The following is a 23,702-nucleotide window of genomic DNA, read 5'->3' as shown; positions in this document are numbered from 1 at the left end:
CCATCGCTCACAACTTCTTAATTTCATTTTCAGAAATTGTAAAACAGTTTGTGTTAACTCTATAGACACCAGCCCCCTATATACCAACTAAAGTCCATTTATATTAAATATTTAAGTACGAGCATCCCAGGGAGAAAACTAGAATAGCAAATGAGCAAGTGTGCTCAGGTCAGCGCTTTGTGGTAACTGCAGGTATTTGCATCACACTGCTGAATGACCAATAGCCACCCAGTACTGTACATTGCAAATGGGCTGTTTCATCTGAGCTCAACTGTGTTAACCCTGACCTAGTCGAGGTTGGTGAACCCTGTTGTTCTGATTATCAACATAATGTCAATAAATCTTACAACACTGCATCACACACTTAAAGCAGTTTTTGGCAAAAACACCCACCACCACTGTCAAGTGCATAGGAAAAACAACCATAGTTTAACTGCAGTGGAGAAGATTGGATTTAAATAATTGCAAAATACTGCATGTTTGTATATTGAAATAATGAACATGTTAATGATTATTAAAAATACCAATTGTAGTTGTTTTTTTCAGACAAACATAAAACTGTAGGCCACTGTTTAGTGTCTGAAGGGGACACTGTATGCTAACCAAAGCCCATGGCCAGTATACAATATTTTTCTGTATGCATTATTTTCTGTTGAGCACTACTGACACCGTGGAAACGGTGAGTCTTAGGTCGCCTGCGGATACATTAGTCCAATCAATGCGGCTGAACCTGGTGTGTAATCCCAAGGTAACTGCTCACAGTTAACACGTGTTAATACGTTAATTCACGTTTTAAGTAATACAGTGTCCCCTTAAGACATGTTAAAGGAGAAATTCGGAAATAACATACAAAACTATGCGCGAGTAAATACCATCCTAACTCCTAACATCCAAAAAAAAAAAAAAAAAGAAAAAAAAACAACAATAATATATATATATATATATATATATATATATAATTGCATGCCCGGTATCTACGATATGGAGTCTTGCATGCCCCAGTAGAGGCAATATTGAGTCTTTCCATCCACCTCCGGTTGCTTCATTCCGGAGGTCCATGCAATTTATAAATATATATATATATATATATATATATATATATATATATATATATATATATATATATATATATATATATATATATATATATTTGCATGCCCCGGTAGCTAAATGCTTAGTTACGGCGCTGGGGAAAACCAAAGCCCATGGCCAGTATACAATATTTTTCTGTATGCATTATTTTCTGTTGAGCACTACTGACACCGTTGAAACGGTGAGTCTTAGGTCGCCTGCGGATACATTAGTCCATTCAATGCGTCTGAACCTGGTGTGTAATCCCAAAGTAACTGCTCACAGTTAACACGTTTTAATACGTTAATTCACGTTTTAAGTAATACAGTGTCCCCTTCAGACATGTCTAAGGAGAAATTCGGAAATAACATTCAAACCTATGCGCGAATAAATACCATCCTAACTCCTAACATCCAAAAAAAAAAGAAAAAAGAAAAAAATATCAATAATTAATATATATATATATATATATATATATATATATATATATATATATATATATATATATATATATATAATTGCATGCCCCGGTAGCTCCGATATGGAGTCTTGCATACCCCGCTAGCTACGATATGGAGTCTTTCCATCAACCTCCGGTTGCTTCATTCCGGAGGTGCATGCAATATATATATATATATATATATATATATTTGCATGCCCCGGTAGCTAAAAGCTTAGTTACGGCTCTGGGCAAAACCAACGCCCTTGGCCAGTATACAATATTTTTCTCTATGCATTCTTTTCTGTTGAGCACTCCTGACACCGTTGAAACGGTGAGTCTCAGGTCGCCTGCGGATACATAAGTCCAATCATTGCGTCTGAACCTGTTGTGTAATTCCAAGGTAACTGCTCACTTTTAACACGATTTAAGACGTTAATCCACGTTTTAAGTAATACAGTGTCCCCTTCAAACATGTTAAAGGAGAGATTCGGAAATAACATTCAAACCTATGCGCGAGTAAATTCCATCCTAACTCCTAACATCCAAAAAAAAGAAAAAAGAAAAAAAATAACAATAAAATATATATATATATATATATATTTGCATGCCCCGGTAGCTAAAAGCTTAGTTACGGCTCTGGGCAAAACCAACGCCCTTGGCCAGTATACTACTATGCATTCGTATCTAGGTGTATATGGTAGCTAGCGGTATAACGGCTCTTAAGGTAGCTTGTGTTGGAGCAGCAGGACAAGCTCGCCATCCCGCCCGCTGCTTTCCTGCTCACCAAAACACAACGCACCCAGGGGAGAGATACCATGGTAAATAGGTAACCTATTTACCATGGTATCCCTCCCCTGCGGCGGCTGCTCTTCATCTCCGGCTGCTCTTGATCTCCGTGAACGCACCCGCTGTCACATTGAAGCGCTTGAAAACACAGCACAACATTCCCTAATAACATTTGCAATGCATTATGACTTCAAAGGTATGACTTTAAGTCTATGACATTATTATTTATTGATTTTATTTTGTTTTATTTCTTTGATCACCAACTGCCACGACAACACACTCGTTTTTTTTTTTATGCAGTACTCCTGACGAACTTCACCCATTGACCGCATCGTACCGGCTCTTAAGGTAGCTTGTGTTGGAGCAGCAGGACAAGCTCGCAATCCCGCCCGCTGCTTTCCTGCTCACCAAAACACAACGCACCCAGGGGAGAGATACCATGGTAAATAGGTAACCTATTTACCATGGTATCCCTCCCCTGCGGCGGCTGCTCTTCATCTCCGGCTGCTCTTGATCTCCGTGAACGCACCCGCTGTCACATTGAAGCGCTTGAAAACACAGCACAACATTCCCTAATAACATTTGCAATGCATTATGACTTCAAAGGTATGACTTTAAGTCTATGACATTATTATTTATTGATTTTATTTTGTTTTATTTCTTTGATCACCAACTGCCACGACAACACACTCGTTTTTTTTTTTATGCAGTACTCCTGACGAACTTCACCCATTGACCGCATCGTACCGGCTCTTAAGGTAGCTTGTGTTGGAGCAGCAGGACAAGCTCGCAATCCCGCCCGCTGCTTTCCTGCTCACCAAAACACAACGCACCCAGGGGAGAGATACCATGGTAAATAGGTAACCTATTTACCATGGTATCCCTCCCCTGCGGCGGCTGCTCTTGATCTCCGTGAACGCACCCGGCTGTCACATTGAAGCGCTTGAAAACACAGCACAACATTCCCTAATAACACTTGCAATGCATTATGACTTCAAAGGTATGACTTTAAGTCTATGACATTATTATTTATTGATTTTATTTTGTTTTATTTCTTTGATCACCAACTGCCACGACAACACACTCGTTTTTTTATGCAGTACACTCTTAGAAAAAAGGGTACAATATAGAACCCTAAAAGGTTCTATCTGCTGGTATAGATTTGGAACCATTTTGAAGTGCTATATGGATCCTTTTAAAATGGTTCTTTGGAAGAACCCTGCATTAGAGGTTTAATAAAGAACCACCATGGTTCTTATATTAATGGTATAATACAGAACCATATTGGTTCCTCTGAAGAACCTTCTATTGAGGTTTAATATAGAACCATAAGAGTTACACTATTGAACCTTACAATTAACATTCTATGGAGGGTTGTTTGGTTCATCTGAGAAAAAACAAATGTATACCGTTAAGAGCTCTTCACATCCTTTAGAATCCCCCAACCTCAGAAGTGTAAGTGCTTTGATAAATCACTCAATTCAGGATGCCAACAATTTATTTATTAAACATTTATATAACAATTTATTGTTTTTACAGGTTAAACCATTAGAGTAGTTTCAGTTTCAGGTTTAGTTATATACAGTTTTACACAGTTTTATTCAACCTGTGTGTTTTTAATAATTAAACCATATTATTTACACAGTGAAAAAAAGGGTCTCGCAGCAAACTGGAAAATAAATCTATGCATCCCACAGATTTTCCTGAAACTTACACAAAAGACATTTTCAAGAACATGTAATAGACCTTGAAAAAGCTGAGATAAAATGTATATTGAAACTGATGAACGTGGGTTTCTTTTTTCTTATTCATTTTTTGGTGGCACAAATTAGAAGAGCTACAGTACAGTATTTAGATCAGAGCTTATTATGAGTTTATGATATCTATAAATTAAGACTGAATGTTTATTAGTTTTTTGAGATCAAAACTTCTATTAAAAACAATTTACATTTGTTATAAACAATTAATTTTCTAATCAGCCATTTACATTTAAAATAAATACTTTTTTTTGATATGTACAATTACATTTTTATATCAAATATTCTGTTTTTGTAATCAAATTAAATAGTTGACACAATAAATTCATTTAATTTCAGATTAAATGTTAAAATGGCATTCCATCAGATCAATATAATTATTCCCCAAGTAAAAGTGCAGTTATTTGACTGTACATCTTTAACACTGGCAAAGGTACTTTGTCAGAGATACTCAGCTTCATGAAGTACCTTTCCATGAAAGTCAGACAATTTTTTAGAGCTTTAGGATACTCAATGCCCAAGGAAAAATAAAGAGAAAAAATACATTCAACAGCAAGGGTGATATCCATTCCTGGATAATCACTGAGTATCTCAATTCCATCAACACAAACAGAGATGTCATCTGCTGCCAATGGGCTTGTTGTTCCCTTGAAAATGATAGTTGGCGTAGGTGATGGTGGTACCTGTATAGATTTTAAAATAATAATTAATAACTTTATTCAACAATAAATTATGTGAAATTGTACTTCAGCAGCATCTCACCATACCTACAAGCAGTGGCAGCTCGTGTGGTGGGGCTGCGGCTACTTTAAAGGGATTTCGTAATATTCCTCCCTTTAAAAACATTTTAACTGTCGGATCTCACTTAAAACAGCGAGGAACGTCTTAAACTCCTGTTAATTGCCTACAAGTCTCCCTCATAATTCATTAAGTACACATTTATGGCAAGCCAAATTAAGAGATACCTTTAAATATTTAACAGATATCTTTAAATATTTCAAAATATCCTTAAATCAGTTGAATATATCTTAAAATATTTTGAAATAATTAGAGATATCTTAACATATTTTAAGATATCTCAAAATGGTTTACAGATATCAGGAATTAATTTGGAGATATCTCAAACTCATTTTGAGATATCTCTAAATGATAATTTGACTTTGTATTTAACATTGAAAACATCAATTCAGTTAAGCTACATTTAAAAAGTAGAGCTCAATTAACTTACTTGGTCAACAACAAACAGATTTTCCCTCTCTCGAAACAAAGCTGGCAACAGCAACAATGCAGCATTCATTCTCAGTCCTACAAATAGGGTATCAGATCATATACAAAGTACAAAGCAAACGGAAGAATGTTGAGCAACCCTGGTCTGAGAGGTACAGGATCTTTGGCTTTGCATTCCACCAGTGCTCTCAGTTACATTCATGAATTCATTATTTGCTAAACTGCACAGATAAAGAATAGTTTAAATGATTTAAAGGTACCTAAAAAAAAACACACACACGACTGTAGCTCTCCAGGACCAGGACTGACCACCACTGATACAAACGTTATTGTGGATTGGAGCAAAAAAATGTTAAGAACAGTATCAACAAAGTTTCTAAAAATCTGTTCATGCAGGTTTTTCACATTGGTTTTTATGCCCCTGTGAGAGTTAAATACCAGCTATCTTCCCCATGAAATATTATGCTCCAAGTGTATGAAATGAAGTTGCATCATTTTCTGTTTAATAGTTATTTATAGATCCTATTCTGAGATAGGTCAAAACAATTTGATGTACAATAAATATTTCTTATACATTACCATTTCCCTGTGTCTTATCTGAAGCATCTTCAATGTAGGACATCACAGTAGTTAGAAGATGCCCACTAGAAAGTCTGAAAATAGCATCTACCATTCTGGATAGGCCACTCATTAGGTTCCGTTCCAAGTTTACTCCAAAACGTAGTTCTACTTCGTGCAACAGCTAAAATACAGATGCTAAAGTTATTATTATATTTATTTATTTATCATATGCCTTTATCCAAGGCGATATACACAGCTGTAAAAAAAGAGTTGAATACTTACAAATAATGTAGTAGTTAAAAAAATCAATAAATAAAACAAAATCAAACTAAACTGAATGCGAGCAGAAAGAAGTTGCATGGGAAAAACCAGGAGCAGTGGAGTTTTGTAAAAGCTGGAGCAGGTGGATTGCTGATGCAGAAAGGTCACCTAGGAGGACTAATTAAAGTGATTATACATGCTTATAACTAAAAATATTAATTTCTGATCAATCACCATAGTAGAATAAAAACTAGTACCTACCAGTTTAGGATGCTTTAGGAATGGAAACAGACCAAGGACTTCTTCAGTGGACTTCTTCTCCATCATTCTTTCCCGAGTGTGTACAGTTCTATTCATGCTGTCACATATGGCTTCAATGTTCGGCCTCAATTTCGTTATTTCTTTTCTTATGGAGTCCAAGTGTTTGGCAATACTATGCTCGTCTTCTCCTGGGAACTCCTCACTTTGCATCTGCAATATGTATCATAACGTTAAGTAATTCAATACTTATGATCAGGCATTTACTGCATGTATTCTCTGTGCTTTTCTTTACTCTGGAAAAATGCTAAAGATCAAGTACTCTCCATGAAAGCCAATTAGCTAATAAACTACACAATCGCATGTATGTACATATATAAAGTATGTAATTCTATTTCAATCTATTTCTGTCAATGCAGATCCAAGAGTTAGGCTTACAGATTCTCTTCTCTTTTTCATGAGCGGTTGCTGTTGCTCTGGTGCACGCTTCCTTCCTCGACCCACAGCACCAAACTTTTTTTTCATGTCTTCTACAGTCTCCACTGAAATAAGTGTCTTTCTCTCTTTTTTGAATTTATTTCTCAGTATTTCAAGTAGAGTAGCCTGAAACAATGATAGAAAGTTAAACCTATGTCCATTATCTGGCTATAAAAAATACATATCAACTAGTAAAAATATATTTAACGCTGCATAATTTTGACAAATTAATGTTTATTCGACTATTTCTTTTATGAATATAACTACCAAATGTATACTCACATATCCAGTTTGGCTGTCATCCCTTAGAAATCTGTACTTACAGCACAAAGTACTTAGCACAGTACTGTACATTATGTGGTCTGGATACCTAAATATACAGATTAGAAAATAATATAGGCATATGAATTGTAAGTGAATTGTAAGAAAAATATATATTTGAGAAATAATGTCATGAAATACAGTTGCATTTTACAATTGCTTTAATTTACAAAAAAAACATGCTGAAAAGCATTATCAAAATGAATTTAATAAAACTTTTTCTCTTGAATAAAATATTGCTGTTATGATAGATTAAAAAAAAAAATAGTAATCATTTTAAAAATGAATATGCTATTTTATGTTATGTAATTATTCTAAAATTGGTTGCCTATGTATCTAAAACAAACACCGAAATCTCAGTTCTTACAGCGTATATTTGCTGAGGTCATCAAACAGAGTCTGTATTAGAGCTGCACGAAGGGCAGATTTGTCTTTTGATTTGAAACCAATGTCCTTTCTATCAAGGGCCATCTGTACAACTGGAGGAAATATAGGCAATGTATAACATGCGGTCCAAACATGAACACTTGTTGAGGTTTGTGGCACTTCTCTGCATTCTACTGGTAGCACCTTCTCTGAAACAATATGCTCATTTGCTTTTGTTCTATGAAAATACAAAAAACAACAAAAAAAACAATATTTCATAATTTTAATCACCTGAAAATATCTAAAGACTTGATATTTAAACAGAGCCTTATAATATAACAGCCATATTAATTTTCTACACAGAAGTTTAAAACCATACATTCCCAGTCCTCATTTTCAGGAATTAAACTAGTGAAAATACCTCTCTCTCTCTCTCTCTCTCTCTCTCTCTCTCTCTCTCTCTCTCTCTCTCTCTCTCTCTCTCTCTCTCTCTCTCTCTCTCTCTCTCTCTCTCTCTCTCTCTCTCTCTCTCTCTCTGTGGGTTTCCATAAAGAAATGTACTCCCATAATATACATCTTTCTTACAATACAACATTACAATACAAAAAGCGTACTGGTAGTAGTAATTTATACTTTTCAAAGTGATTCCTGTATAGTATGTGGTATTTAAATGTAAATACTAAAACACAACAATAGACTAACATAATGTATAATATATTTGTCATTACATACCTTTTAAGGTTCTCGAGAGCCTTTAAAAATTTGACTTGGTCCTTCATAGTTCGGAAGATCTTTCCAATCATATGTTCTGTCAGACTTAAAAGAGTCTCACCATCTATTTCTTCACCTAATGAACAAAAAAACATAAAAATAATCAGAAAAATAAGCACCAATGTTAACCTGCCATTGTAATTAATATCACAGTTTTAAATGCAAGCAGTACCTTATACACAGTATGATGAGGTGCAATATATAAACATCCATCACTGTCTTCATAAGCATCTAGTGCATGGTAGTCAACTTCATTGCCAGGTGTTAATGTACACCACTCATGCAAAGCCTCTATTTTGAAGGCATGAAGGTGAGAATTAAATTCCAGAGCAAAATACAGTTTCCCACACAAAATCCATGTACACCTAAACTGAATGATATGCAAGATTTTGAAAAAAATGGGTAAATCCTCATGGACTACATCGACAATGAAGTAATCCTTGACTTCGTATTTCACGTGATCCACAGTTAGTTTCTTTACTTTCAGTATGGTTTCATCAGCTTCAAGTTCACTGGCTTGAATATTGCATTTTTCAAGAATAATGTCTTTCAAAGATGTAGATGATAGCTGAACAACACAAGACCCTTCTTGCTCATATGACTGATGCAAAGCATCTGCACAACAAAAATCCCAACACTGTCTTTGTTGATGTCTTTTTGCTAAAGTAAAGCAGATGTTCCGGAAGTTGCACACATTTCTTGCAAGCCGCTTAAAGTACTGGTGCTTTCCTTCAAAACGTAAGCACCAAAGTGATCGAAGTGGTCCAAATTCAGCTAGCAATCTGGGGTAGTGTACCAAGTAATGCAATTTTGGTATAAAATTACCAGGATACAGTCTATTAAATTCGCTGAGAAATTCTCCAATTAAAATCTGCAAATGTGAAAGTGACGACTTTTTCACAACAGGAGACATTACAAAGTCTACTATTTCACGAAACAGAAGGTAGTGCTGCCAGTGTTCAACTTCTGTTGGGACAAAATGGCCAATTAGAAATGGAAGAAATTTAAGAACCGTTAAACCTTAACGAAAGAATAAGTGTGAATGAGTACAATGACACACTAACATATTGTTTTAAATTTTTTCTAAGAGTGTATACAATATTTTTCTCTATGCATTCTTTTCTGTTGAGCACTCCTGACACCGTTGAAACGGTGAGTCTCAGGTCGCCTGCGGATACATATGTCCAATCATTGCGTCTGAACCTGGTGTGTAATCCCAAGGTAACTGCTCACTTTTAACACGATTTAAGACGTTAATTCACGTTTTAAGTAATACAGTGTCCCCTTCAGACATGTTAAAGGAGAGATTCGGAAATAACATTCAAAACTATGCGCGAGTAAATACCATCCTAACTCCTAAAATCCAAAAAAAAAAAGAAAAAAGAAAAAAAATAACAATAATTTATATATATATATATATATATATATATATATATATATATATATATATATATATATATATAATTGCATGCCCCGGTAGCTCCGATATGGAGTCTTGCGTGCTCCGCTAGCTACGATATGGAGTCTTTCCATCCACCTCCGGTTGCTTCATCCCGGAGGTGCATGCAAGATATATATATTTGCATGCCCCGGTAGCTAAAAGCTTAGTTACGGCTCTGGGCAAAACCAAAGCCCATGGCCAGTATACAATATTTTTCTCTATGCATTCTTTTCTGTTGAGCACTCCTGACACCATTGAAAGGGTGAGTCTCAGGTCGCCTGCGGATACATAAGTCCAATCATTGCGTCTGAACCTGGTGTGTAATTCCAAGGTAACTGCTCACTTTTAACACGATTTAAGACGTTAATTCACGTTTTAAGTAAAACGTTTATATATATTTGCATGCCCCGGTAGCTAAAAGCTTAGTTACGGCTCTGGGCAAAACCAACGCCCTTGGCCAGTATACAATATTTTTCTCTAGCATTCTTTTCTGTTGAGCACTCCTGACACCGTTGAAACGGTGAGTCTCAGGTCGCCTGCGGATACATAAGTCCAATCATTGCGTCTGAACCTGGTGTGTAATTCCAAGGTAACTGCTCACTTTTAACACGATTTAAGACGTTAATTCACGTTTTAAGTAAAACGTTTATATTTATTTGCATGCCCCGGTAGCTAAAAGCTTAGTTACGGCTCTGGGCAAAACCAACGCCCTTGGCCAGTATACTACTATGCATTCGTATCTAGCGGTATATGGTAGCTAGCGGTATACCGGCTCTTAAGATAGCTTGTGTTGGAGCAGCAGGACAAGCTCGCCATCCCGCCCGCTGCTTTCCTGCTCACCAAAACACAACGCACCCAGGGGAGAGATACCATGGTAAATAGGTAACCTATTTACCATGGTATCCCTCCCCTGCGGCGGCTGCTCTTGATCTCCGTGAACGTACCCGCTGTCACATTGAAGCGCTTGAAAACACAGCACAACATTCCCTAATAACACTTGCAATGCATTATGACTTCAAAGGTATGACTTTAAGTCTATGACATTATTATTTATTGATTTTATTTTGTTTTATTTCTTTGATCACCAACTGCCACGACAACACACTCGTTTTTTTTTTTATGCAGTACTCCTGACGAACTTCACCCATTGCCCGCATCGTACCGGCTCTTAAGGTAGCTTGTGTTGGAGCAGCAGGACAAGCTCGCCATCCCGCCCGCTGCTTTCCTGCTCACCAAAACACAACGCACCCAGGGGAGAGATACCATGGTAAATAGGTAACCTATTTACCATGGTATCCCTCCCCTGCGGCGGCTGCTCTTGATCTCCGGCTGCTCTTGATCTCCGTGAACGCACCCGCTGTCACATTGAAGCGCTTGAAAACACAGCACAACATTCCCTAATAACACTTGCAATGCATTATGACTTCAAAGGTATGACTTTAAGTCTATGACATTATTATTTATTGATTTTATTTTGTTTTATTTCTTTGCTCACCAACTGCCACGACAACACACTCGTTTTTTTTTTTATGCAGTACTCCTGACGAACTTACCGGCTCTTAAGGTAGCTTGTGTTGGAGCAGCAGGACAAGCTCGCCATCCCGCCCGCTGCTTTCCTGCTCACCAAAACACAACGCACCCAGGGGAGAGATACCATGGTAAATAGGTAACCTATTTACCATGGTATCCCTCCCCTGCGGCGGCTGCTCTTGATCTCCGGCTGCTCTTGATCTCCGTGAACGCACCCGCTGTCCCATTGAAGCGCTTGAAAACACAGCACAACATTCCCTAATAACACTTGCAATGCATTATGACTTCAAAGGTATGACTTTAAGTCTATGACATTATTATTTATTGATTTTATTTCTTTGATCACCAACTGCCACGACAACACACTCGTTTTTTTTTTTTTATGCAGTACTCCTGACGAACTTCACCCATTGACCGCATCGTACCGGCTCTTAAGGTAGCTTGTGTTGGAGCAGCAGGACAAGCTCGCCATCCCGCCCGCTGCTTTCCTGCTCACCAAAACACAACGCACCCAGGGGAGAGATACCATGGTAAATAGGAAACCTATTTACCATGGTATCCCTCCCCTGCGGCGGCTGCTCTTGATCTCCGGCTGCTCTTGATCTCCGTGAACGCACCCGCTGTCACATTGAAGCGCTTGAAAACACAGCACAACATTCCCTAATAACACTTGCAATGCATTATGACTTCAAAGGTATGACTTTAAGTCTATGACATTATTATTTATTGATTTTATTTTGTTTTATTTCTTTGATCACCAACTGCCACGACAACACACTCGTTTTTTTTTTTTTATGCAGTACTCCTGACGAACTTCACCCATTGCCCGCATCGTACCGGCTCTTAAGGTAGCTTGTGTTGGAGCAGCAGGACAAGCTCGCCATCCCGCCCGCTGCTTTCCTGCTCACCAAAACACAACGCACCCAGGGGAGAGATACCATGGTAAATAGGTAACCTATTTACCATGGTATCCCTCCCCTGCGGCGGCTGCTCTTGATCTCCGGCTGCTCTTGATCTCCGTGAACGCACCCGCTGTCACATTGAAGCGCTTGAAAACACAGCACAACATTCCCTAATAACACTTGCAATGCATTATGACTTCAAAGGTATGACTTTAAGTCTATGACATTATTATTTATTGATTTTATTTTGTTTTATTTCTTTGATCACCAACTGCCACGACAACACACTCGTGTTTTTTTTTTTTTTATGCAGTACTCCTGACGAACTTCACCCATTGACCGCATCGTACCGGCTCTTAAGGTAGCTTGTGTTGGAGCAGCAGGACAAGCTCGCCATCCCGCCCGCTGCTTTCCTGCTCACCAAAACACAACGCACCCAGGGGAGAGATACCATGGTAAATAGGTAACCTATTTACCATGGTATCCCTCCCCTGCGGCGGCTGCTCTTGATCTCCGTGAACGCACCCGCTGTCACATTGAAGCGCTTGAAAACACAGCACAACATTATTATTATTATTATTATTATTTATTTCTTAGCAGACGCCCTTATCCAGGGCGACTTACAATTGTTACAAGATATCACATTATACATTATTTCACATTATACAGATATCACATTATTTTTACATACAATTACCCATTTATACAGTTGGGTTTTTACTGGAGCAATCTAGGTAAAGTACCTTGCTCAAGGGTACAACAGCAGTGTCCCCCACTGGGGATTGAACCCACAACCCTCCGGTCAAGAGTCCAGAGCCCTAACCACTACTCCACACTGCTGCCCAGTGTTATTCCCTAATAACACTTGCAATGCATTATGACTTCAAAGGTATGACTTTAAGTCTATGACATTATTATTTATTGATTTTATTTTGTTTTATTTCTTTGATCACCAACTGCCACGACAACACACTCGTGTGTTTTTTTTTTTATGCAGTACTCCTGACGAACTTCAGCCATTGACCGCATCGTACCGGCTCTTAAGGTAGCTTGTGTTGGAGCAGCAGGACAAGCTCGCCATCCCGCCCGCTGCTTTCCTGCTCACCAAAACACAACGCACCCAGGGGAGAGATACCATGGTAAATAGGTAACCTATTTACCATGGTATCCCTCCCCTGCGGCGGCTGCTCTTGATCTCCGGCTGCTCTTGATCTCCGTGAACGCACCCGCTGTCACATTGAAGCGCTTGAAAACACAGCACAACATTCCCTAATAACACTTGCAATGCATTATGACTTCAAAGGTATGACTTTAAGTCTATGACATTATTATTTATTGATTTTATTTTGTTTTATTTCTTTGATCACCAACTGCCACGACAACACACTCGTTTTTTTTTTTTTATGCAGTACTCCTGACGAACTTCACCCATTGACCGCATCGTACCGGCTCTTAAGGTAGCTTGTGTTGGAGCAGCAGGACAAGCTCGCCATCCCGCCCGCTGCTTTCCTGCTCACCAAAACACAACGCACCCAGGGGAGAGATACCATGGTAAATAGGTAACCTATTTACCATGGTATCCCTCCCCTGCGGCGGCTGCTCTTGATCTCCGGCTGCTCTTGATCTCCGTGAACGCACCCGCTGTCACATTGAAGCGCTTGAAAACACAGCACAACATTCCCTAATAACACTTGCAATGCATTATGACTTCAAAGGTATGACTTTAAGTCTATGACATTATTATTTATTGATTTTATTTTGTTTTATTTCTTTGATCACCAACTGCCACGACAACACACTCGTTTTTTTTATGCAGTACTCCTGACGAACTTCACCCATTGCCCGCATCGTACCGGCTCTTAAGGTAGCTTGTGTTGGAGCAGCAGGACAAGCTTGCCATCCCGCCCGCTGCTTTCCTGCTCACCAAAACACAACGCACCCAGGGGAGAGATACCATGGTAAATAGGTAACCTATTTACCATGGTATCCCTCCCCTGCGGCGGCTGCTCTTGATCTCCGGCTGCTCTTGATCTCCGTGAACGCACCCGCTGTCACATTGAAGCGCTTGAAAACACAGCACAACATTCCCTAATAACACTTGCAATGCATTATGACTTCAAAGGTATGACTTTAAGTCTATGACATTATTATTTATTGATTTTATTTTGTTTTATTTCTTTGATCACCAACTGCCACGACAACACACTCGTTTTTTTTTTTTTATGCAGTACTCCTGACGAACTTCACCCATTGACCGCATCGTACCGGCTCTTAAAGGTAGCTTGTGTTGGAGCAGCAGGACAAGCGAGGTATGATACAGGCCCGGTTTTTGGGATGGAACCGCATAACAGTCTCGCGTTTTGATTGGTCCATGTCTGTCACATGAATATGTCGTCACACGAGTGGAAAAGCGTGCAGGCATTTTAACATTGTGATCAGATAGAGTGATCTGCTTTCCACAACCTTACCATTAAAATATAATGTGGTATTACACTGTACTGATATTACAAACTATGAGGAATTACTTTATATAAATTATCATGTTGTGCACGAATGTAGGAATTGGCTTTCTGTGGTGATGTACTTTTTTCTTTCAAGTAGCATATATCGATAATCGTTTTTGCGATATATTTTAATATAAAACATATACGCTATTACAGTTTTGTTACAGGATACATTAGTTTATCTCTAATGTAATCACAGTTTTACATATAGACTGCCCCTGTTTTCATTTACGTCCCAAATTCTGGGCCGCTTTGCTTTTCAGATAATGTCCCAAATTCTGGGCCGCCTTGGTTTTTAGATAACGTCCCAAATTCTGGGCCGCCTTGGTTTTTAGATAACGTCCCAAATTCTGGGCCGCTTTGGTTTTTAGATAACGTCCCAAATTCTGGGCCGCTTTGCATTTCCGAATTCAGCCCAGTTTTGGGGAATCAGCTGACAGCCGAGTTTCTAAGTCATGCATGCACAGTTTACCATAAACTGGATCGTGAATTTATTTGAGAGTAACCCTTAGTACATTAATCAAAGTTCATGTATTTTTTACTCTCCCCAGAAATCTTTTTTTTTTTTTTTTTTAATGAAAAAAACAAAAATGTAAATGTTAAACGTATTTCTTATTACATGAAGAAACTACATTGCACTGAAATAGATACATGAAAATTAATTAAAGCAGCCGTTTTCCTTTATTAAAGGCTAATATTAAAACACATTTTTGGGAAGGAACATGGTATTCCGAAAAAAGGACATCTCATTTTCTTAAGTAACGTCCATCAATATATTGTAGTGTTTCAGGTTCTTTTTGGACAGAAATGAGACTGCAACTGTGAGTAGATGAAGGCCGTTTATTTTGACAATAATTAAATAATCACAAAATAAAATCATAAAGTGATGGTAAGGAGACTGGGAGTCGAAAGTGAAAATAAATGCTTGTAGTAATTTTTCTTTTACCCTACCCTTCCCAGTCTTTTCCCGCCCCTCTTGTGCGCAAAACCTGAACTCCAATTCCCCTCCACACACGTGTACCACCATGCAACCCCTGCATGCATACACCAACCATGCAACCCCTGCACGCATACACCCACCATGCAACCCCTGCACGCACACACCACCATGCAACCCCTGCACGCACACACCACCATGCAACCCCTGCACGCATACACCCACCATACAACCCCTGCACGCATACACCCACCATGCAACCCCTGCACGCACACACCACCATGCAACCCCTGCACGCATACACCCACCATGCAACCCCTGCATGCATACACCCACCATGCAACCCCTGCACGCACACACCACTATGCAACCCCTGCACGCATACACCCACCATACAACCCCTGCATGCATACACCCACCATGCAACCCCTGCACGCACACACCACCATGCAACCCCTGCACGCATACACCCACCATACAACCCCTGCACGCATACACCCACCATGCAACCCCTGCACGCACACACCACCATGCAACCCCTGCACGCATACACCCACCATGCAACCCCTGCATGCATACACCCACCATGCAACCCCTGCACGCACACACCACTATGCAACCCCTGCACGCATACACCCACCATACAACCCCTGCACGCATACACCCACCATGCAACCCCTGCACGCACACACCACCATGCAACCCCTGCACGCATACACCCACCATGCAACCCCTGCATGCATACACCCACCATGCAACCCCTGCACGCACACACCACTATGCAACCCCTGCACGCATACACCCACCATACAACCCCTGCACGCATACACCCACCTTAGCAATTCTTTGCAAAATATATTTTCGGGTATTCAGCCCCATTCATGTCTATGGCAGTGTTATAAAACACATTTTCAGGCATATCTCTCGAACCCGAGCACGTAGAACCACCATTCAAAGTGATATAGACTCAGGGGAGCACCCCAAACCACCCCCTAAAAAGGTGTGGTGGTTCACCCAAAAACTCATGTCATGACGAAAAAATTCACTTTGCCAAGCCGTCCTGGCATTTGAACCATAAAAATAGTGACTCCTTGTGCGGGGCCCCATGGGGCCCCAACGCAAAAAAAAAAAATCAAGTTCCTAACCCCCACAGAACCCGAGATACGCCCTGTCAAAAATGTCCAAAAACTACCCTTTTCGGGGTCATATCTCCATGACCCCGGGGCCTAGAAACCGGGTTGAACTTCCTAGGGTCATGTCTGGGGGCCCTCTTTCACAGGGAGCCACCCGTTTTCAAATGCTACATTTTCAACAAATTTTCACATTTCCAATAGCTTTTGAGCTCCAGGTTGGCAAAAAAAGTCTAAACTGGTGTCCTTTCTAGCTGGGGACACGTTGCTTGGAGGGATCGACAGGGGCCCCGAGGTGGACCTCCATACCGATTTTCAAGTCTTGGGGACCCCCGGAACCCAAGATACAGCACCCTGAAAAATGTCTATGGGAAATCCCATTATAAAACCCCTTTGGGGCAACGGCCACCATCTGGCGGTGGGGTGGCGTTTGAACCCGTGGCTGATGTCTTTCTTTAGCTAAGACTCTTGTGTATGCAAAGAATGTCCTTCTGAGTTTGTTGGCCCAGGGGTCGTGGAGATACGGGTACGATAAGAGACCACCCCCTTCCCTATGGCAAATCCCATTATAAAAACACCATCGGGGTAAGGCTCAGCTAATGGCGGTCTTACGAACTCGAAGGAACCCATTTTCTTTAGCTAAGATTGTTGTGCATCTAAAAAGAGTACAGAAGCACCAATTTAAGTCCATTCCAAGTGTTTTGTGATCACAGTATCAGCCTGAGTGTATCAGAGCACAGTTTTGCACCAAAAGCAAGGGGAGGCGAAAAAAAGCACTACATACCCTATTCTTTAAGATATCACTTTGCACTGCAAATTTGAGGAACGCAACCACTTAGTAACTTGCAAATTGGTACTGCAATTTAAAGGCCTGTAGTGCCTAACTGATTCAAGTGTTTTTGGAATGATTCTTGCAAAGACTGATTTATAAGAAAAAAGAGAGATTGACAAACAGCATTTTGCTTTATATGCAGAAACGGGCAACTACAAGAGGGTGTCAAACAAGCTGTGAATGTCCCAGGAGGCTACAGAGTACCTCTGAGTATGAATCCAGATGCTCGCAGTACCTGTTCTTAGATGTCCGAAACCACTGTATCGCTGTATAACTGTATACCCTATAAATATAACTTTTTATTGTGTATTTGAGGAACACAACCAATTACAAACTTCATTTGAATTGCTGTGCTATCAGAATATCAGTGTATAACTTTGCTGGGTATTGCAGTGTATGCTGGGTATCAAAAGGTCTTCAAACTTTTACAAAAGGCCGTCAAAGTTACAAAAAATAGGTGTGCTCCTAACCTAATACTTGTCTTTTTAATTCTGTGCATCCAAATACTTAATTAAAAGTTTTAAGAATTAAGCTTACTGTTTGTTGTTCTGTCCTAAACCAGCAGTTTGTCACCCAGACTTATTAAATAAACAGGGGGGGGGGGGGGGTCATCAGATTATTCTCCATTTTATTGTAACTGAGGTACCGTTCAGTTGAGCGAAAATTGTAAAGGGGTACTCGAGCTGAAACCTCCAGATAGAAGGGCTACAGTTTCAAAAAAAGGTTGAAAACCCCTGACCTACAGTATAAATGATCAGGAATAGATAAGGGAAATGCTGACTAATACAATACAATAGGATTTATTTGAAGTTGTTGAAGGTCACTGGTCTCTTAAACCCAGAAGTTCTGATAAACCCCTATGCCTCACTATATATTGATGGACATTACATAAGCAAATGAGATGACCTTTTTTTTTTTTTTTGGTATACCATGTTCCTAAATGTTTTCTGAGGAGAGTAAAAAATACATTAACTTTGATTCATGTACTCTTAAATGAGTTAACGGTCCAGTTTATGGTAAACTGTGCATGCATGACTTAGAAACTCGGCTGTCAGCTAAGCAGAATAGCTCAAAAACTGATGCATTGGTATTGGGAGACACAAGTACTGTACCTCTAATCAATCTGATCACTTTAGAGGAGGGGCAGTTTCAGTTGCCAACAAACAGCATATATCTTAAAGTGCAAAGGAAAAAAGTGAGTGATCCACAAATGTTTTCGGGAGTACTGTGAGCTTCAGGAAAAACTAAACACAATTTCAAGCCGTCCTTTTAACTAACAGACAAATATTCTTTCATGAAAAAAAAGGTTTTCTTTCAAAAACTATTTTACATAACTTTCTACTGTCAATTCAACTGCTGTAGAGAAACATATATATATATATATATATATATATATATATATATATGTATATTAATTGGCTCACATAGCAGACTTTATTGACCATGTTGTTTGGTCAAGATGCATTATGCTGTATGATATTAAACAGCTGATCCTTTTGCTTGACTGGGCAAGGTGAGTATGGGCACATGTTCATACAATCCTTTGGCTCTAAGTCTGGGCAAGGTGGGGCTTGTTTAATCATGTCAAGCATGTGATCATTTTGCCTAGACATGGTCCATCTTACCAGTTTAATGTTACCAGGGGCTTAGCTAGGAATAGATTTTTACTGAGGCAAAAATCAAATTTTTGTCTAAAAAAAACCCAAAACCCTGTGCATATCCTGTTCATGTTACGAAGGTGAAATTTATCATATTTTAAAGCCCGGAGACTATTAATGCAAACTGCAAAGCGATACAACATATTCCTAAAATTACCCTATTCACACTGTTAGAAATATGTGATATTAAAAGGACAAGAAGAATAGAAGTTATAGATATGAACACGTAGATGGGTTTATACCTTCATTGAGAGACATGCGTTTGGTTCACTGCTATTGAAGTTAATGCTGACACTGATGACACTGATGCTACAACTGGAGCTGGTAAGACTGGTGCTGCTACTTCCAAATATTTAACTAGAATTTATAATAGTATATGTATGTATAACATGTGTATTGTAGTTTATTTCCATTTGTATCCATCTTGAACAGAACCTTTAATTGGATAAATATGTAGGAGAAACCCATACGACGTTCAACACAATAATAAATCCTCAGGGCAAGATGCCCCTGCACAACACAATACAACATAAATAAATAAATAAATAAATAAATAAATAAATAAATAAATACATAAATAAATACATTATGCTATCGCTGGCAAAAGGCTGTTTGAAATTTTTTAACTACTAAAAGTAGAAAAAGCGCGGTCGACGAAGAAATGCTCCAGCAACAGCGGTTGCCCTCTCAACCAATCAGCTGCCATCGCAACCCACAGCGCGAGGCAGATGTTCAACGTTTCTTCACAGGCGGTAGAGCTTTCTTCACTGAGAGGTGAGTAAAACCTTTTAATAACGCTAATTATCTTTATTTGTGTGAATGAATGAAAAAATATAAACTAAAGACGTACAGACAGCTCTACAACATCCACGAGTAAAATAAAAAAAAAGGTTATTTTGCTTTTGTTAATGATGCGGGTCAATGATAGAATTTCTGAGGTAATTTTTTTTAATTTTTTTTTTTTACTAAACTTGATGACGATAATCAATTGGGCTGAACTGAGAGAGGAAAAGGGTAATACTTATGATACTTCTGGGAACTTTCTGACGTAAAATGTTTCATTAAGTCTATTGTTTAATGACGATTTCTAGGATACATGAGTATTAAGTATGAGGTAAACATAAGATTTGCTTCACTGCTACGATTTCTCGGGCGGTTCTGGTACGAAAATAATAAAACACAAATTACTATCTTTTTCTCTTGATTAAATGAGACTTTTTTTATCGACGTTCTTTTAAAACCATGGTGTTTAATATAATTTGTCACTCATGCAAACTGAAAACAATTTTATTTTAGTACTACTGTAAAAAATAAAAAAAACAACTTTAAAATACAGTACTGAATAATAATTCCTGGTAATTGTGTGACAAAGCATTAAGTATTGTAGTTTACGGTGTCAATATATGACAGCGTCTGAAATGGTGCGCATCACTTGAACAGTTGAGTAAGCGTTCTTTCGCGGGCTAGGATGTAGGCTACACCGCCTTGCAGGTCCAGTGTGCCTAACAACAGAACATTAACATAACATTAAACACCAAATCCCAAATCACAAAGCGCACGCACACACGCAGTCCAGTGGCCACGCCAATTTGATGCATTGGTATTGGGAGACACAAGTACTGTACCTCTAATCAATCTGATCACTTTAGAGGAGGGGCAGTTTCAGTTGCCAACAAACAGCATATATCTTAAAGTGCAAAGGAAAAAAGTGAGTGATCCACAAATGTTTTCGGGAGTACTGTAAGCTTCAGGAAAAACTAAACACAATTTCAAGCTGTCCTTTTAACTAACAGACAAATATTCTTTCATGAAAAAAAGGTTTTCTTTAAAAAACTATTTTACATAACTTTCTACTGTCAATTCAACTGCTGTAGAGAAACATATATATATATATATATATATATATATATATATATATATATATATATATATATATATATATATATATATTAATTGGCTCACATAGCAGACTTTATTGACCATGTTGTTTGGTCAAGATGCATTATGCTGTATGATATTAAACAGCTGATCCTTTTGCTTGACTGGGCAAGGTGAGTATGGGCACATGTTCATACAATCCTTTGGCTCTAAGTCTGAGCAAGGTGGGGCTTGTTTTATCATGTCAAGCATGTGATCATTTTGCCTAGACATGGTCCATCTTACCAGTTTAATGTTACCAGGGGCTTAGCTAGGAATAGATTTTTACTGAGGCAAAAATCAAATTTTTGTCTAAAAAAACAAACAAAACCCTGTGCATATCCTGTTCATGTTACGAAGGTGAAATTTATCATATTTTAAAGCCTGGAGACTATTAATGCAAACTGCAAAGCGATACAACAAATTCCTAAAATTACCCTATTCACACTGTTAGAAATATGTTATATTAAAAGGACAAGAAGAATAGAAGTTATAGATATGAACACGTAGATGGGTTTATACCTTCATTGAGAGACATGCGTTTGGTTCACTGCTATTGAAGTTAATGCTGACACTGATGACACTGATGCTACAACTGGAGCTGGTAAGACTGGTGCTGCTACTTCTGGAACTGATGCTGACACTGCTGGGACTGGCAGGACTGGTGCTGCTACTGCTGGAACTGGTAAGACTGGTGCTCCTACTGCTGGAACTGGTAAGACTGGTGCTGCTACTGCTGGAACTGGTAAGACTGGTGCTGCTACTGCTGGAACTGGTAAGACTGGTGCTGCTGGGACTGGTAAGTGGTTCTGCTACTGCTGGGACTGGTAAGACTGGTGCTGCTACTGCTGAAACTGGTAAGACTGGTGCTGCTGGGACTGGTAAGACTGGTGCTGCTACTGCTGGGACTGGTAAGAGTGGTGCTTCTACTGCTGGAACTGGTAAGACTGGTGCTGCCACTGCTGGGACTGGTAAGACTGGTGCTGCCACTGCTGGGACTGGTGCTGCTACTGCTGGGACTGGTAAGACTGGTGCTGAAACTGGTAAGACCGGTGCTGACACTGCTGGGACTGGTAAGATTGCTGATACTAATGCTAAGACTGATCGGACTGCTGAGACTGTATGATGCCACAATTAAAAACTGATTTAGAAGACTTTACTTTAAATCAGGGTTTGCTAATCCTCCTATGGCCTGATCTATCGAAACGCTGTAACACTTCCTCCTGGGACATGTCCGCACATATTAGCAGGGCAAGGCCATTCAGTCTATTTTTACCCATACTGCTGCGAGACCAATCAAACATATCGAAACAATGCACTCAGTTAAACTCTTTGTCATCATGAACAGAGACCGTAAGAATCTGTTTGCTGCGGAAAACACGTACTGTCTATATGCTGTCAGAGAATATTTGTTTTTACACTTGGGGCGGGGCAAAAAACATGCAAGGATTTTTTTGTTTGTTTGTTTGAGAACCAAACTAATACACTTATCATATATCATCATGAACAAAGACAATGTTGCTTTAAATGTACAGAAATCTACTTTAAACTGCTTCTGGTGTACAGAGGTCAAGGTTGAACGTGGCGCACTGTCCGTGTCTCATTCATGCTGGAACGTAGCTGCAGTTTACTTCAGTATCCAGTGCGTGGTTACCACTGAACAAGCTGTTTAAAGATGCTGAAAATGATTAATAAATAAATAAATAAGTAAATAAATAAATCACCTGTATTAAAAACTTTGGATTTTTGTCTCTAACAAAAACATTCGGAATATATATATATATATTTTTTTTGAACTGCTGTTGCCAAACAGTGAATTTATAAATAGAATTACCTCCAATTCTTCTAGCCCATGGCATCAAATACAATACATGAAAAGTATTAAAAACTAACAGCTATAAATTATTACATCAGGGGAGAGGGATGGTGTTGAAATTGAAGAATTAAGGGAATGGGAATATGCAAATAAAGATGATCACAATATAACGTAAGATGCTGCGTCAGCATTTTATTTTTAAAATACAGTGTAAGTGATTTATTTTTCTGTTTTTTATTTTTTTATTTTTTATTTTTTAAGGACCCTACAACTCCCACACCTGTCATTATCTGGGGAAACCCCTTCCATCTTGATACAAAAATTGGTCTGAGAATGAATGGACAACATTTACTTGCTGAGGAGGCTGTGTGGTCCAGTGGTTAAAGAAAAGGGTTCGTAACCAGGAAGTCCACGGTTCAAATCCCACCTCGGCAAACTGACTCATTGTGTGACCTTGAGCAAGCCACTTAACCTCCTTGTGCTCCGTCTTTCGGGTGAGACATAATTGTAAGTGACTCTGCAGCTGATGCATAGTTCACACTCCCTAGTCTCTGTAAGCCTTGGATAAAGGTGTCTGCTAAATAAACAAATAATAATAACCTGAGGCCCTCACCCAGAGATTTGGGCTTCTTTTTTCCTTGTATTTTGTGTACAATATCAAATACCCACAGAGAAAAAACAGCCTAATATTATATTGAGAAATGTATTTTGGGTACTCCAAAAAGATCAGAAAACTC

This window comes from Acipenser ruthenus, chromosome 8 (genome assembly GCF_902713425.1).
Source record: "Acipenser ruthenus chromosome 8, fAciRut3.2 maternal haplotype, whole genome shotgun sequence".
Taxonomy (NCBI): domain Eukaryota; kingdom Metazoa; phylum Chordata; class Actinopteri; order Acipenseriformes; family Acipenseridae; genus Acipenser; species Acipenser ruthenus.
Note: the sequence above shows the minus strand (reverse complement) of the source record.